This window comes from Camelus ferus, chromosome X (assembly GCF_009834535.1).
Source record: "Camelus ferus isolate YT-003-E chromosome X, BCGSAC_Cfer_1.0, whole genome shotgun sequence".
NCBI lineage: Eukaryota > Metazoa > Chordata > Mammalia > Artiodactyla > Camelidae > Camelus > Camelus ferus.
In genome coordinates this window covers 49,313,889-49,326,647 of record NC_045732.1, presented here as the reverse complement: position 1 = coordinate 49,326,647, position 12,759 = coordinate 49,313,889, and the positions used below count along the sequence as shown (strand labels likewise).

Genomic DNA, 12,759 nt, shown 5'->3' with positions numbered 1-12,759 from the left:
AACAAAAAACCCTATCCCTCTCCAATTCATCGGGGAATAACCCTTCATCTGATCCTTCCAACACAACCCCCCCCGGGGGGTGCCTAGACTCTGAAGTTAAGGATAGATACAGGTTGAATGGTTAGATGCTTGGTGGAAGAAGCCATTGAAATATTCTTCCCCAAACTTCAGAGCGCCCTCTCGGTACACATAACTGCCCTAAAAGGCATGGAAGAGTGGTGTCCAGCTGCGTGTCTCCCCGGGGAAGAACGCGCCAGTGGCGCGGTGGACTGGGCAGGCTGCAAGAATGCGAATGGGGGGCGGGGTGGGGGTGGGGAAGGGGGTGCGCGCCCTTTATGACAGGTGGCCGCGCAGTGCGCGCTCCCGGGCGCCTGAGGGGAGGGAGGGACAGACGGACAAAGTGGGAGGGGGCACATGGGGAAGGGACCATAGAGAGGGTAAAGAGAGAGCGGGAAGGAAAAGGACGGCTGTGGTGGGGAAGGGAGTAGAGGGGGGAACGCGTCCAGCTAAGAACAGCCGTGTTGGAGGAAACAATGGCAGGGGCAATAGCGATGGTGGCAGCCACGGCAGTCCCACTCTGGGCACCTTTCTGAATGAGCAGAGGCAGCTCGGGGAGAAGAGGAGACCAGGCAGCGCCCGCAGAGGCTCTGAGAAAAGCGGCGAGGGAGGAGAAGGGGGAGGAGGAGGAGGTGGAGAAAGGGAGGGGGGAGTGGGGAAGAGGCAGGGGGAGAACCCGGGAAGGAAAACCAGTAGCATCAGCATCAGCAGCAGCAGCAGCAGCCGCCGCCGCCGCCGCCGCCACAGCAGTGGCAGTAGCAGTAGCGGCAGTAGCAGCATTTAGCAGTAGCAGCATTTAGCAGTAGCTTTAACAGCGGTAGCGACAGTAGCAGCCGCCCTCCTCGCTCTCCCGCGGACGGCCGCGGCCACCTCACTGAACCGGCTCCAGCGCCGAGCGCGCAGCTTGCCGGTGAGGCAGCCCCGGCCGGAGCGAGCGGCGGTGCCCGAGAAGAGCGGACCGCGGGAGCAGCCGGCAGCCACTGAGGCGCTGAGTTTCCGGGCCAGAGCCTGACAGCTCTGACTCCATCTAGCGCTGCGGCGGCGGCGGCGGCGCCTGAGGGAGAGAGGCGCGTCCACCTGGCGGGCCCGGCGCATGGAGCTGAGGCAGAGGCGGCGGCGGCGGCGGCAGCAGTAGCAGCAGCGGCGGCGGGGGCAGCTCGAGCAGCTGCGGCGACGGCGGCAGCCCAGCTTTGACTGAGGCCGCGCTAGCTCCAGCGCCCGCTGCCTGAGCCCGCCGGCGACGTGCGCCTCAGGAGTCGGCCTGCGAGGTTAGTATGAGCGCTGCCATCCAGTTACCCGGCCTTCTCGCCGGCTTCCCTGCCGGCGACGGGTGGCGGGGGCGACGGCGGGAGGTGGAACGGTTTGGGGGAAGCCGAGCGAGAAGAGGAGGAAGGGAAAGCAGAAGTGGGGACGTCTGTGTGAGAATGGCGTGCGTGTGTGAGTCTGTGTATGAGGGAGTGAGGCCGCAAGGGCGAGAGATCCCGGCCAGCCCTGACAGGCACACTGCAATCTAGGAAAGGCCTCTATGCTTGCGCCGGGGGGGAGGGGAAGCGAGCGGCCAGAGCCGCAGCTCTCGCATGCACAGAACCGGGCAGCGGGGACCAGCAGAGTGCCGCCTCCTTTCGGGCTGGTGCCCGGGAGATCCTGGTCAGGAAAGGGGCACCAACACTGCCGGCTCCAGCGCGAGCGGGCAAACCCACGCAGCGGCCGCGACCCGGAGTCAGGGCCAAAGGGGCCAAGGTGCGAAGCGCCGTCGCCTGAGCCTCCGGTGCACAGGGCTGCCCTGGCGACCACAGAGCGCCCCTGGACACGCGCCACCCCACCAGGGCCGCGGACGGGTCTAAGTTGGGGGCTCCGCCGAGCCTCACCCAGCTTGTCACCTTAGCGGAAATTGGCCCGCGGCCCCTTCCCGCTCTCGGTGGCAGTCGAATCGTCCCTTTCCTGAGTGGCTTCTGGCGCTTTGCTCTGCCGCGCCCCACAGCACACGTCCGCTCCGGTCTCGCACACCCGGTGGGGCGGGGAGGCCGCGAGCCCGCGCGGAGAGCCGGGCCAGGCTCCGGGAAAGTGTGGAAAACGCGCCGCTGAGTTGGCGCCGTTCTGCTGAGGAATCCAGTGGTTTCGGCATGACTGCTTCTGTCTGTCTGATTCTTGAGGGGCCGAATAATCCGCGCAAGGTTTTCTGTCTTTTTTGAAGTTAAAAAAAAATTGGCACCCCCATTTCGACACCAGCACATTTGATTTTTGTCGAACTCCTGGTTGCATTTTGGAATAAGTGGGTTTCATATTTTGCGTTTAGGTTTTGGCTCCCAGCGTATTGTTGAATTCTGTGCACAGCAATATACTTAGCAATGTGGCCTTTTTCTAATGTTCCATTTTCTAGACTGTTATCTGAAAAGACATGATTTGTGTGTAGGGCATCCATGGCTGTTTTTTAAAAAGCATCTAAAACACTTTAACCTGGGATATGAATATCTACTCTGTTGTTTTTGGTAGAGGAGCAGAGCGTGCTGATAGTTGCTGAAATATTTTGCTTGGTGAGAAAAGGTGCTCCAATGGTCTTCTCTGAACTATAGAGATCATTTGGGTTTGGGGGGATAAATCTTCCTTAACATCTTTTACACATAGGATAACATATGAACAAACGTTTGGTTTACAGCAATGACGTTCCCTTGGCTGAGGGAATTTTACACTTATTTAAAATATATTTTAGAAGGGAACAAAAAAGCCCTAAGTAACTGTCATTTTACATATTAACTGGGAAACCGGCTAATCAAATAAAACTGGCTGAGTGTCTGAAACTCTATCCCAGTGAAATATGTGGCTGTGAATATAATTAACCATCTGTCTAGTGAGCAATTTAAATTTGGGCTGGTACATTTTTATTACAGTGTCTAATTTCTGGAATACTTGTACATTTTACCCAACAGTAACAACAAAAACATATTTGCTTACTAGGTCAAAGATTTACTCGTGTGATGGTGGGATTTCCCTTCCTTTCTCCCATGCCTCATCTTTCCTAGTCCCCATACTCCTTGACCTGGGAGGTCAAAATGAGCCTCTTGCTTTTGCAAATGGAATATTTACAATAGAGGAATTCAAACCAGGCATGGCAGCTAGTGATTAGACATTTTTGTTTCTTGGAACTACCTTCCAATATTTTACCTCCCACAGAACCTAGATAGATTGCATGCATTTGAGTTGAAAAAATACAATTTTTTGTGTACATGTGTTCAGATGGAGTAGAGTGATTCAACACCATTTAAGTCTTGAAATTTGACTCCATTGACTCTCTTATTCTAATTATCCACCTAGCTCTCCCTTAGCTGTCCCAACTGCCTTTCCACACCCCGCAGCCACACACTCACGAACACAAAAAAGTCATATCCTTTTGTCCTTATAGCCAGTTTTTTACATTAACAATATTCACATCTGTGATTTTAACAGTATGTTGAGAAGCTGCTTTTTTAAAAATCAAGAGCATAACATGAAAAGGCATTGTACATATTTTTAAAAATTTTCCCTATGATGTGATTTTAACCAGAAATTTATTACAAAGGGGAAAAAAGGAATAGATTTTGAGTGGAGATGAAATGGCCCTAGGAAGATTAGGTTTCAGAGACCTCCACCAAATAGCTGTTGTTAACATAACATAGCATAACATAACATAACATAACATAACATAACATAACATAATATAACATAACATAACATAATTAAAATGAACCACAGATTGATGTGCAGTGGGCTAAAGTCGTTTAAAGGAAAATGCTTTTAAAACAAATATTTGGCTAAATAACAGCTCTGATAAATGGATAACAATTATATAAGCACGTGGTAAAATTTGACATATGTCAAGTCTGTTAAATAAATCAACTGTTCAGTGAATAAATAATCAATGCATCAGTGCTTTTTAAAACACACATACACACATGCACACACAAGCAAACCTATAACACCCTGTTGCCAAAGTCAAACAAGTGCAGAACACTGATGCTTTCTCTGTATTTTACTCAATCTGTCTCGCTTCCCTTTTTTCCTCTTTTCCACAACTATCTGATTACCTGTCAACTACCCAGTGAGCAGAGAGACCTAAAGATGTGTTAGTGTTGCTTGTGTTTAGGAGGTGGGAGAAGAGAGATGAGAAAAATGATAAGTGCTGGATTTTAAACACTCAAAGATACGTTCATGGATTTCTGACACAATCAAAAATGGAGGTCCTGGTCTTACAGAAGTATTTGTTTAGGAGAGGGACTAGTCTAATCAAAGAAGCACTGATTGCAGTTCCTGTGTTCCTAAGTCCAGTTCTAGTGAATACTTTTTTTCCTCCAAATCCCTTAGTAAGGGGAGAAAATGAGATTCTAATTGGCCTTTGGCTCTGTTACATTATCTTTAAACTTGTTTATCTGGTGGCACATACATGATTTAAGTGTACCTGCTTGTGGCAACTAAAGGAGAGCAGGCCCAAAGTGGATGATAGGGAAGGGAAATGATATACTAAGGAATAGGTTATCTGGATTTCCTGCTTTTCCCATCTTAAAGATTTCAGATTTGGAAATTTTAATGTTTTCCTTTCTTTTTCCCCTTTTAGCTCCTCTGAAAAGTTGCCCATCAGCTAGCTCCCTAACCGACAGTTTCTCCAGCAGAAAGCACCTTTTCAAACCCAAGGTCATAGAGTTAGACACAAAGGACTTGGTTGGGCTCTTCATGCCACTTCTTCGGGGCTGCTTGGAAACAAAACAAAGGGCACTGGACGAGACAGCATCTCTTGGGGCTACCTTTAACGTTAGAGCCAGAAAATTTAGTTTTTGGCAGAGGTGAACATTCCTCTAACTCTCAAACAACACTGGCCTTGTGCAAAGTAAGCATATCAACCTTGGGGAAATCTGCTTTGGGGTGGGGTCGGTCAGGAAAGTGGAGGGTTGAGGGAAGCTGCCCTTCAGGGATGGTAAGGCCTTTTCTGGGCCAGCTACAGGTAAGGAGTGAGGACCCTCTTTGTGTCTCTTCCCTCTGGTTCCTCGTTGCCCACTGTGGTTCTTTGGTTTCTGCTAGGGAATCACTCCTTTTCATCTCTTTTAATGTTGGTAAGCACTATGACTCGATGTCTTTCCCTCCCTTGTTCTCTGGTAGAAAAAAGACTGATGTATTCAGGACCAACTACTATGTACATAATTTTTAGTTTTCTAAAGGCACTTGAGTAGATCATCTTACCCATCTCCAGTAAGATGACTTTGATATAAACAATTATCTACTATTTTCTCAATCACCCAAATCCCATTTGAAAAGTTACACTTCTTTCCCTCAGTTGCCCATTTTAAGTATTACACAATAGCCTAAGCAAGAAGTTGCTTCTAAGTTTTAACCTGAGGGTATTTGGAGGTTAGAGACCAAGATTATATGATGGATTTGACTACTAGAGTAGTGCTACCCTCCATTGAGAACCAGGATAGAGATTCATTTTATTTGGGGGAAGTTAAAACATTTCCTCTATGGAGGACTATAAGTAGAGGGGGTCATATGTTGTGATATATACCTATTGTCCCAGCATACGTATTTCACTCTAAAATGTCCCAGTTTGGACCAGAAATTCTGTGGTCACCCTAACTATGTCATCTTTAAATCAAACTGTGATTCTTGATTTGGGGAGATGGTTATATTTGTAAAACTTGAGAGGATAATGAACTTTAAAGATGTCTTAATCCCTTAACCAGCTCAGCCTATCCTTTTCCTAGCTAAGAAGTCTTTTTGGAGGATAAGAATTCCAGAAATGATTCAGGCTTTGGGCTTGACAGAATTGGACTATTGGGTCTAAAGACTCCAAAATGCATTTGTGTGTGTATGCATGCACACATGTATGTATGTGTGTGTATATATATATGTATGTGTATATATATATGTATGTATACACACACACACACATACATACACATACACACACAGACAGGTGTTATCTACATGCTGGAGAGTGGGTGTTCTTACTTCTATGAAAGACTGGTAATAGATAATAAGCTTAAAGCATATCAGGGGGTATTTAAGATTTCAGAAGATCTTCCTAACCATGGCAGTTGTAAGACAAAGAGTGTGGTACCAACTGAAATGTGAATTCCTTTTAGAACATGTTTTGAGAAGTACACAAGTAACTATCCAGAGTAGTTTGCATGTGGTATTGTCAAATATACAAATAAATAAATACACTTTATATATATATAAACATATATTATGTATAGTTCCACTTGCCTTTTCTGTAGTGAAGAAGGTGACTTTTTAAACTGCCTTCCAGTTCTAAGTATCTGTGATTGGCTTTCATTGATCTAGGGCCAGGGTCAAAAGGAACTATGGCCCACAGGCCAAATCTGGCCTGCTATGGAAAAAGAAATAATGTAGACAAGAAATAAATGTGAAGCTATCTAGAGCTTCTTTTGCAAATGTTTTCAAGCTTCCCCTTCATAACTGAGCTTTGCTTATCGGCCTAGCCAATGTTAAAATGAGTCCACATTTCCTTAATACATATACCTACCAGGTGATATGTAGGGTTAGGGAGATTGTCCAGAACTTGGTGGGGTGGCAGGGGGATGCCTCCCAAAATGAAATCCATATGTGAATTTGTTTGTTTGAGTCAAAATGTCAACAGTGATATTTTCTTTCCTGCCTATTGCAGTAACCTAAATTTTGTGGTGCTAATAAATTTTTCCTATCCTCCTTCCCAATATTTGCCATGTCATTCCAGGCATCCATGTGATTTATTAACCCAGAGACCAGGTCTCAGCAACTTGCTTAAACAGAGACCTGCTGCCTCTTTAGTTACTAAATAACTAGAGCACATTCTGAAGAAGAGCTTTACTGAGTAGGGGAGTAGAAAAAGTGGGCCATCACTATCTAGCTTAGTGGTTCCTAACCTTTTTTTTTAGCATGAACCCCTTTGAAAATTTGATGAATGCCAAGGATACTCTCTTCAGAAAATTGTCATACATATATGATACTTGCATGCATTCAACCATGCATTGTGAGTTAAAACCTCTGCACTAGCCTTTGCCCAGTTGTTGCAAGAATTCCTGTTGCACGGCTGTCATGGTCAAGGTAACTTGAAATGGAAGCCATGAAAATGACTCTCAAAAAAGCCTGTTATTAGTATACTTGTGGTTCATAGCTCTCAGCTATTGTAAGCATTTTTCTAATTAGCCTTCACAGGCATTTTTTTAATTATGAAAAAAGAGTCATTTAGTGCTCACTTTGATATTACTATTCTCACCAAAAACAAGTCAGGGCTAGGCTCTCCAAATCCTTGAATTGTCAAATTTCAGATTCTTAAAAATGTCTGTTCAGCGCTCACCATCCACAAGTTCATTATTAATATATGAAATGCATTACATAAAAGCTCACCCATGCTCACCTGCCCCCATCTCTCTCTCTCTCTCTTCATGTTTCTTTATCTCTATATATTTCTCTTAGCCAATGGCCTTGACAAAAATAGTAAATTGTTGATAGCACTGATTGTTAGGTATGGTGATGAAGTCAGAGAGGGAAGTGGTGTTCAGATATCTTCATAAGGACGCTTGAGACTCATGGGCCTTTTGGAGTATTAGCTATCATGGAGATCTAACGTCATATATTAAAGGCAAATCTCCTTAACCTCTGCAAACATGAATATATGGTACATCTGGCCCTTGCAGTTGGGATGGTAGGAATATGTGGTATTCCTATCCATGAATAAGTGTTTCTTGCCTGTCTCTTTGCTTCTTTTCTTAGCAGTTTGGAATATGGCAGAGTATGAGGGCTAATGGAATTCTAAATTTGGAAGGGTCCATTAAGGATCATTTCTAATTCAAGTCAGCAAACATTTATTGAGCATCTACTATGTGCTAAGAACTGGGATATTAGGGACAGAGAAAATAATAAAACAGATTTTCCCGTCTTATAGGAAATTAGCTTTGTTCCTGGCTAGGTCTTTTTTTCCCTATCTTTACTAATTTACCCCACCCTTCTTCTAATTCAGTGCATTTTTATATTATTTCTATACTCTCACTGTTCGAAAATAAGTATAAATGCCCTGTTTTCTAACACAGCAGGAAATTCCTTGGCCAACAATTACCTCTAGCTAAGTTGAGACAAGATTTCCAGCCTCCATGGCACAAATGCTTCTGTTCTTATTTCTGCATTGGCTTAGCAGGTCTCATTTAATAGGGAGTAACATATTTTTTTCCCTGCGATTCTGAGGCAAGATTTCTATCATTGCTATTATTGGTGATGTGGAACTGCAAATAGCATTAGCCATGATGTGTTGACCACTGATTTAAGATTATAGTACACAGTTATTGACTTCTGAGTAATGAGTTGAATGTACTCTGCAAAAAGTCAGTTGTCCATATCTAAGTGTGTTAGTTTTTGACTCCTAGTTGGTAGTTGTATTAGTTTTCTACAGCTGCTGTAACAAATTGCCAAAAACTTAGTGGCTTAAAACAACATAAATTTATTATCTTACAGAGGTCAAGAATCTGAAATAGATCTCACTGGGCTGAAATCAAGGTATGATCAGGGCTGCATTCCTTTCTGGAGGCTGTAGAAGAGTTTCCATTTCCTGGCCAGTTCCAGCTTCTGGATTCTGCCCACATTTCTTGGTTCATGGCCCCCCTCCATCCTCAAAGTCAGCAATGGTGGACTGATTCCTTACATTGCATCACTTCAGTCTTGCTTCCATCATCACACCTCCTTCTCTGACTCTCACTCTGCTACCTCCCTCCTCTACTTTTAAAGATGCTGGTAATTAAATTCGGTCTACTTGGATGGATAATATGGGATAATCTTTCCATCTCAAGGTTAGTTGATTTGATTTGCAAGCATAATTCCATCTGCAGCCTTGATTCCAGTTTTGCCATATAACCTAACACATTCACAGGTCATAGGAGTATGATGTGGACTACTTTGGAGGGTCATTACTCTGCCTACCACAGTGACTTGATGGTTTTTTTCTTTCATTTTGAAATAATTACAGATTTACAGGAAGTTGCAAGGCCAGACAGGTCCTATGTACCCCTCCCCCAGTTTCCCCAATAGTTATATCTTACATAACTATAGTATAAGATCAAAACCATGAGCTTGATATTGGAACAATGGATATGTTCAGTTCTATGTCATTTTATAGGTTGTGTAGATTTCTGTACCACTACCACAACCAAGATAAAGTACTACTCCATCACCACAAAAGATCTCTCTTGTGCTACCTCTTTTTTGTGTGTTCTATCTTTTTATTGTTTTTATAGTCACACACCTGCCTTAACCCCTGGCAATCACTAATCTTTTTTTCTAAATCTACAGTTTTGTCTTTTCAAAAATGTTAACAGTATGGAGATTCCTCAAAAGACCAGGAATAGACTTACCATATGACCCAGGAATCCCACTCCTGGGCATATATCCAGAAGGAACCCTACTTCAAAAAGACACCTGCACCCCAGTGTTCATAGCAGCACTATTTACAATAGCCAAGACATGGAAACAGCCTAAATGACTGGATAAAGAAGAAGTGGTATATTTATACAATGGAATACTATTCAGCCATAAAAATGGCAACATAATGCCATTTGCAGCAACATGGATGCCCATGGAGAATGTCATTCTAAGTGAAGTAAGCCAGAAATAGAAAGAAAAATACCATATGAGATCACTCATATGTGGAATCTAAAAAAAAAATGAACGTAAATACAAAACAGAAACAGACTCATAGACATAGAATACAAACTTGTGGTTGCCAAGGGGGTGGGGGGTAGGAAGGGACAGACTGGGATTTCAAAATTTGTAGATACTGACAGGCATATGCAGAATAGATAAACAAGATTATACTGTATAGTACAGGGAAATATATACAAGATCTTGTGGTAGTTCACAGTGAAAAAAAATGTGACAATGAATATATGTATGTTCATGTATAACTGAAAAATCGTGCTCTACGCTGGAATTTGACACAACATTGTAAAATGACTATAACTCAATAAAAAATGTTTAAAAAATGTTATATAAATGGAGTCATATAGTATTTGACCTTTTCACATTAGCTTTTTTCACTCAGCATAATGCCCTTGAGATCCATCCAAGGTGTTTTGTGCATAAGCAGTACATTCCTTTACACTACTGAACAATATTCCATGGTATGAATGTATGACAATTTAACCATTTACCTGTTGAGGGACATTTTGGTTGTCTCTAGTTTTTGGCCATTACAAATAAAGCTGTACGGGTTAGTGTGTAGTTTTTCATGTGAACAGGTTTTCATTTCTGTGAGGAAAATGCCCAGGGGTGTGATTACTGGGTCATATGTTAAGTGTATATTTAGTTTTTTAAGAAGCTGCAAAACTATTTTCTGGACTGCCTGTACATAACTTATCACAGTCTACTGTGATATCAACATTCTACCTGTTTGAATAAACCCTACCTTTTTTTAAGCTATTTTATCCTCCCTCGTTTGTAATATTATTGTCCTAAATATTTCCTCTGCGTATATTTACAACTACATCAGATAGTGTTATAATTTTTGCTTCAACCATCAAACATAATTGAGAAAACTCAACGGGAGAAGCAAAGTCAATTGTATTTACTCTTTCTGTTGTTACTCTTTCCTTCCTGAGGTTTGAAGAGTCCTTCTTTTATATTTTTCTTTCTGTTTAGAGAACTTTCTTTAGCCATTCTTTTAGTGAAGGTTTGTTAGCAACACATTCTGTTAGTTTTCCTTCATCTGAGAATTTCTTGATTTCCACTTCATTCCTGAAGGATATTTTCACTGCATATAGGATTCTGAGTTGACAGTTCTTTTCCTTCAGCACTTAAAATGGTTGTGCCACTCCCTTCTGGTCTCCATGGGTTCTTATGAGAAATGTGCTGTCATTTGAATTGTTTTCCCCTTGTTAGTAAGGCATCATTTCTTTCTCACTGATTTCAAGTTTAAATGTCTTTAGTTTTCAAAAGTTTGACTATGATGTCCCTTGGCATATATTTCTTTGGGTTCATCCAGTTTGGAATACTCTTAGCTTCCTGAATCTGTGGGTTTATGTCTTTTGCCAAGTTTGGGAGTTTTCAGCCATTATTTCTTTGAATACTTTTTCTGTCCTGCCTTCTTTATCCTATTGGTCCAGTCCTCCACTAATAACAGGGAAGTTAAACATTTCTTTATAGTCCCACAGGTCCCTGAGACCCTGTTCATTTTTTTTCAGTCTAATTTTCTTTGTCGTTCAGATTGGATAATTTCTTTTGTTCCATTTTCAGGTTAGCTAATTCTTTCCTCAGTCCTCTTCATTCTATTGTAGAGCTCACCTATTGAGATTTTTTTTTTAAAATTTCAATTATTGTATTTTTCATTACTAAAATTTCTACTTGGTTCTTCCACATATCTTCTATTTCTTTGCTGAGACTTTCTATTTTCATTTGTTTTAAGAGCATTTGTAATTGCTTATTGAAACATTTTTATCATGGCTGCTTTAAAATCTTTATCAGATAATTCTAACATCTCTGTCATCTTGGCTTTGGCATCTGTTACTTGCATTTTTCATTTAGCTTGAAGTCTTTCTGGTTCTTGGTATGACAAGTGATTTTTTAACAGAAACCTGGACATTTTCGTAGTACATTATGAGACTCTGGATCTTATTTAAACTTTCTGTTTTAGCTAGATTTTTCTGACACAGCTTCAGCAGGGCAAGGGAATGTGCTTCCTTTGTTACTGCCAGGTAGAAGTAGACGTTCAGGTTCCCCTCTGAACCTCTGTTGACACTTGAAGTGCAGGGCTTCTCATTACTGCTGGGTGGGGGTTGGAATTCAGTCATATTTCAGGTGCTTAATAACCATATGTGGTTAGTGGCTACCATATTGGACAACACATGTGTAGAATATTTCCATCACTGTCTAGGAAGTGTAGGGATGGGAAAGGTAACTCGTTCCTATAAGAATTGAGGTTTGGGGTTAGATACTGTGGCACAGGTAGAATAAGACAAGGACCTAGTTATTGGATTTGAGGTCTATGGCTGCTTTTTTTTTCCCCAAAAAAACCTGAGGTATTCTAACTACCGGAGAGATATGGATACAGGGAACTCAACTGGACATTATCAACCCAGTAGAGTTGGTAGAAACCATACCATAGTATTAACCAAGTTTCCTCCTCTCAATCCTTGTAAGAGAGGCAGAGTGCCATACTGCAGACCCCTGTACCACTCCATTTGGTTAAAGGGAAATTCTCCCTGATTGGGGAGAGGTTACTTTGTTTATTCATAGTAACAAACTCCACCTCCATGACTGAAGTAACCATTGATTGAGGAAATGTTAACAAAAAAGAGTAGCTTATGAAAAGAGTATTCATTTGATTTGTAGAATCTAGGGTTTATTTGGCATCATGGTGGCCCCAATGTTCTGATCCTTGAGGCTTCCAGAATGCTCATCCTGTTGGGGGGCATTTGTGAAAGAGCTCTGTCCTTCACGGAGCTCTGTGTTGACTTGTTGGCACTTTTTTTGTCCAAGGCCCAGAAAGTCAGTAGATCCTGTTACACAGCTTCTTTGTACACTGGCATAACTGTTGCCTTCTCAGATCTCTCTTTACTTAGATTTGTAGGAATGTCCTCAGTGTCGAGTCAGTGTTCTCAATTTCCCCTTGGGGCAGTTCAGTAACATTTTGTCTTACTGGCTCTCTGTATTTGTGAATACATCTCTGAGTGCTTGCTTTTATGGTTGCCT

General features: G+C 42.6%; 1 protein-coding gene across 1 annotated transcript in view; it reads left to right on the top strand.

The window, feature by feature from the left end:
• Positions 1–805: 805 nt before the first annotated feature.
• NEXMIF (neurite extension and migration factor) overlaps positions 806–12,759 on the top strand; it is a 96,955-nt gene continuing 85,001 nt past the window's right edge. Inside the window, exon 1 of the mRNA XM_032474936.1 lies at positions 806–1,325. The gene's annotated coding sequence lies outside the window, so the exon portion shown is untranslated. The remainder of the gene's footprint in view (positions 1,326–12,759) is intronic.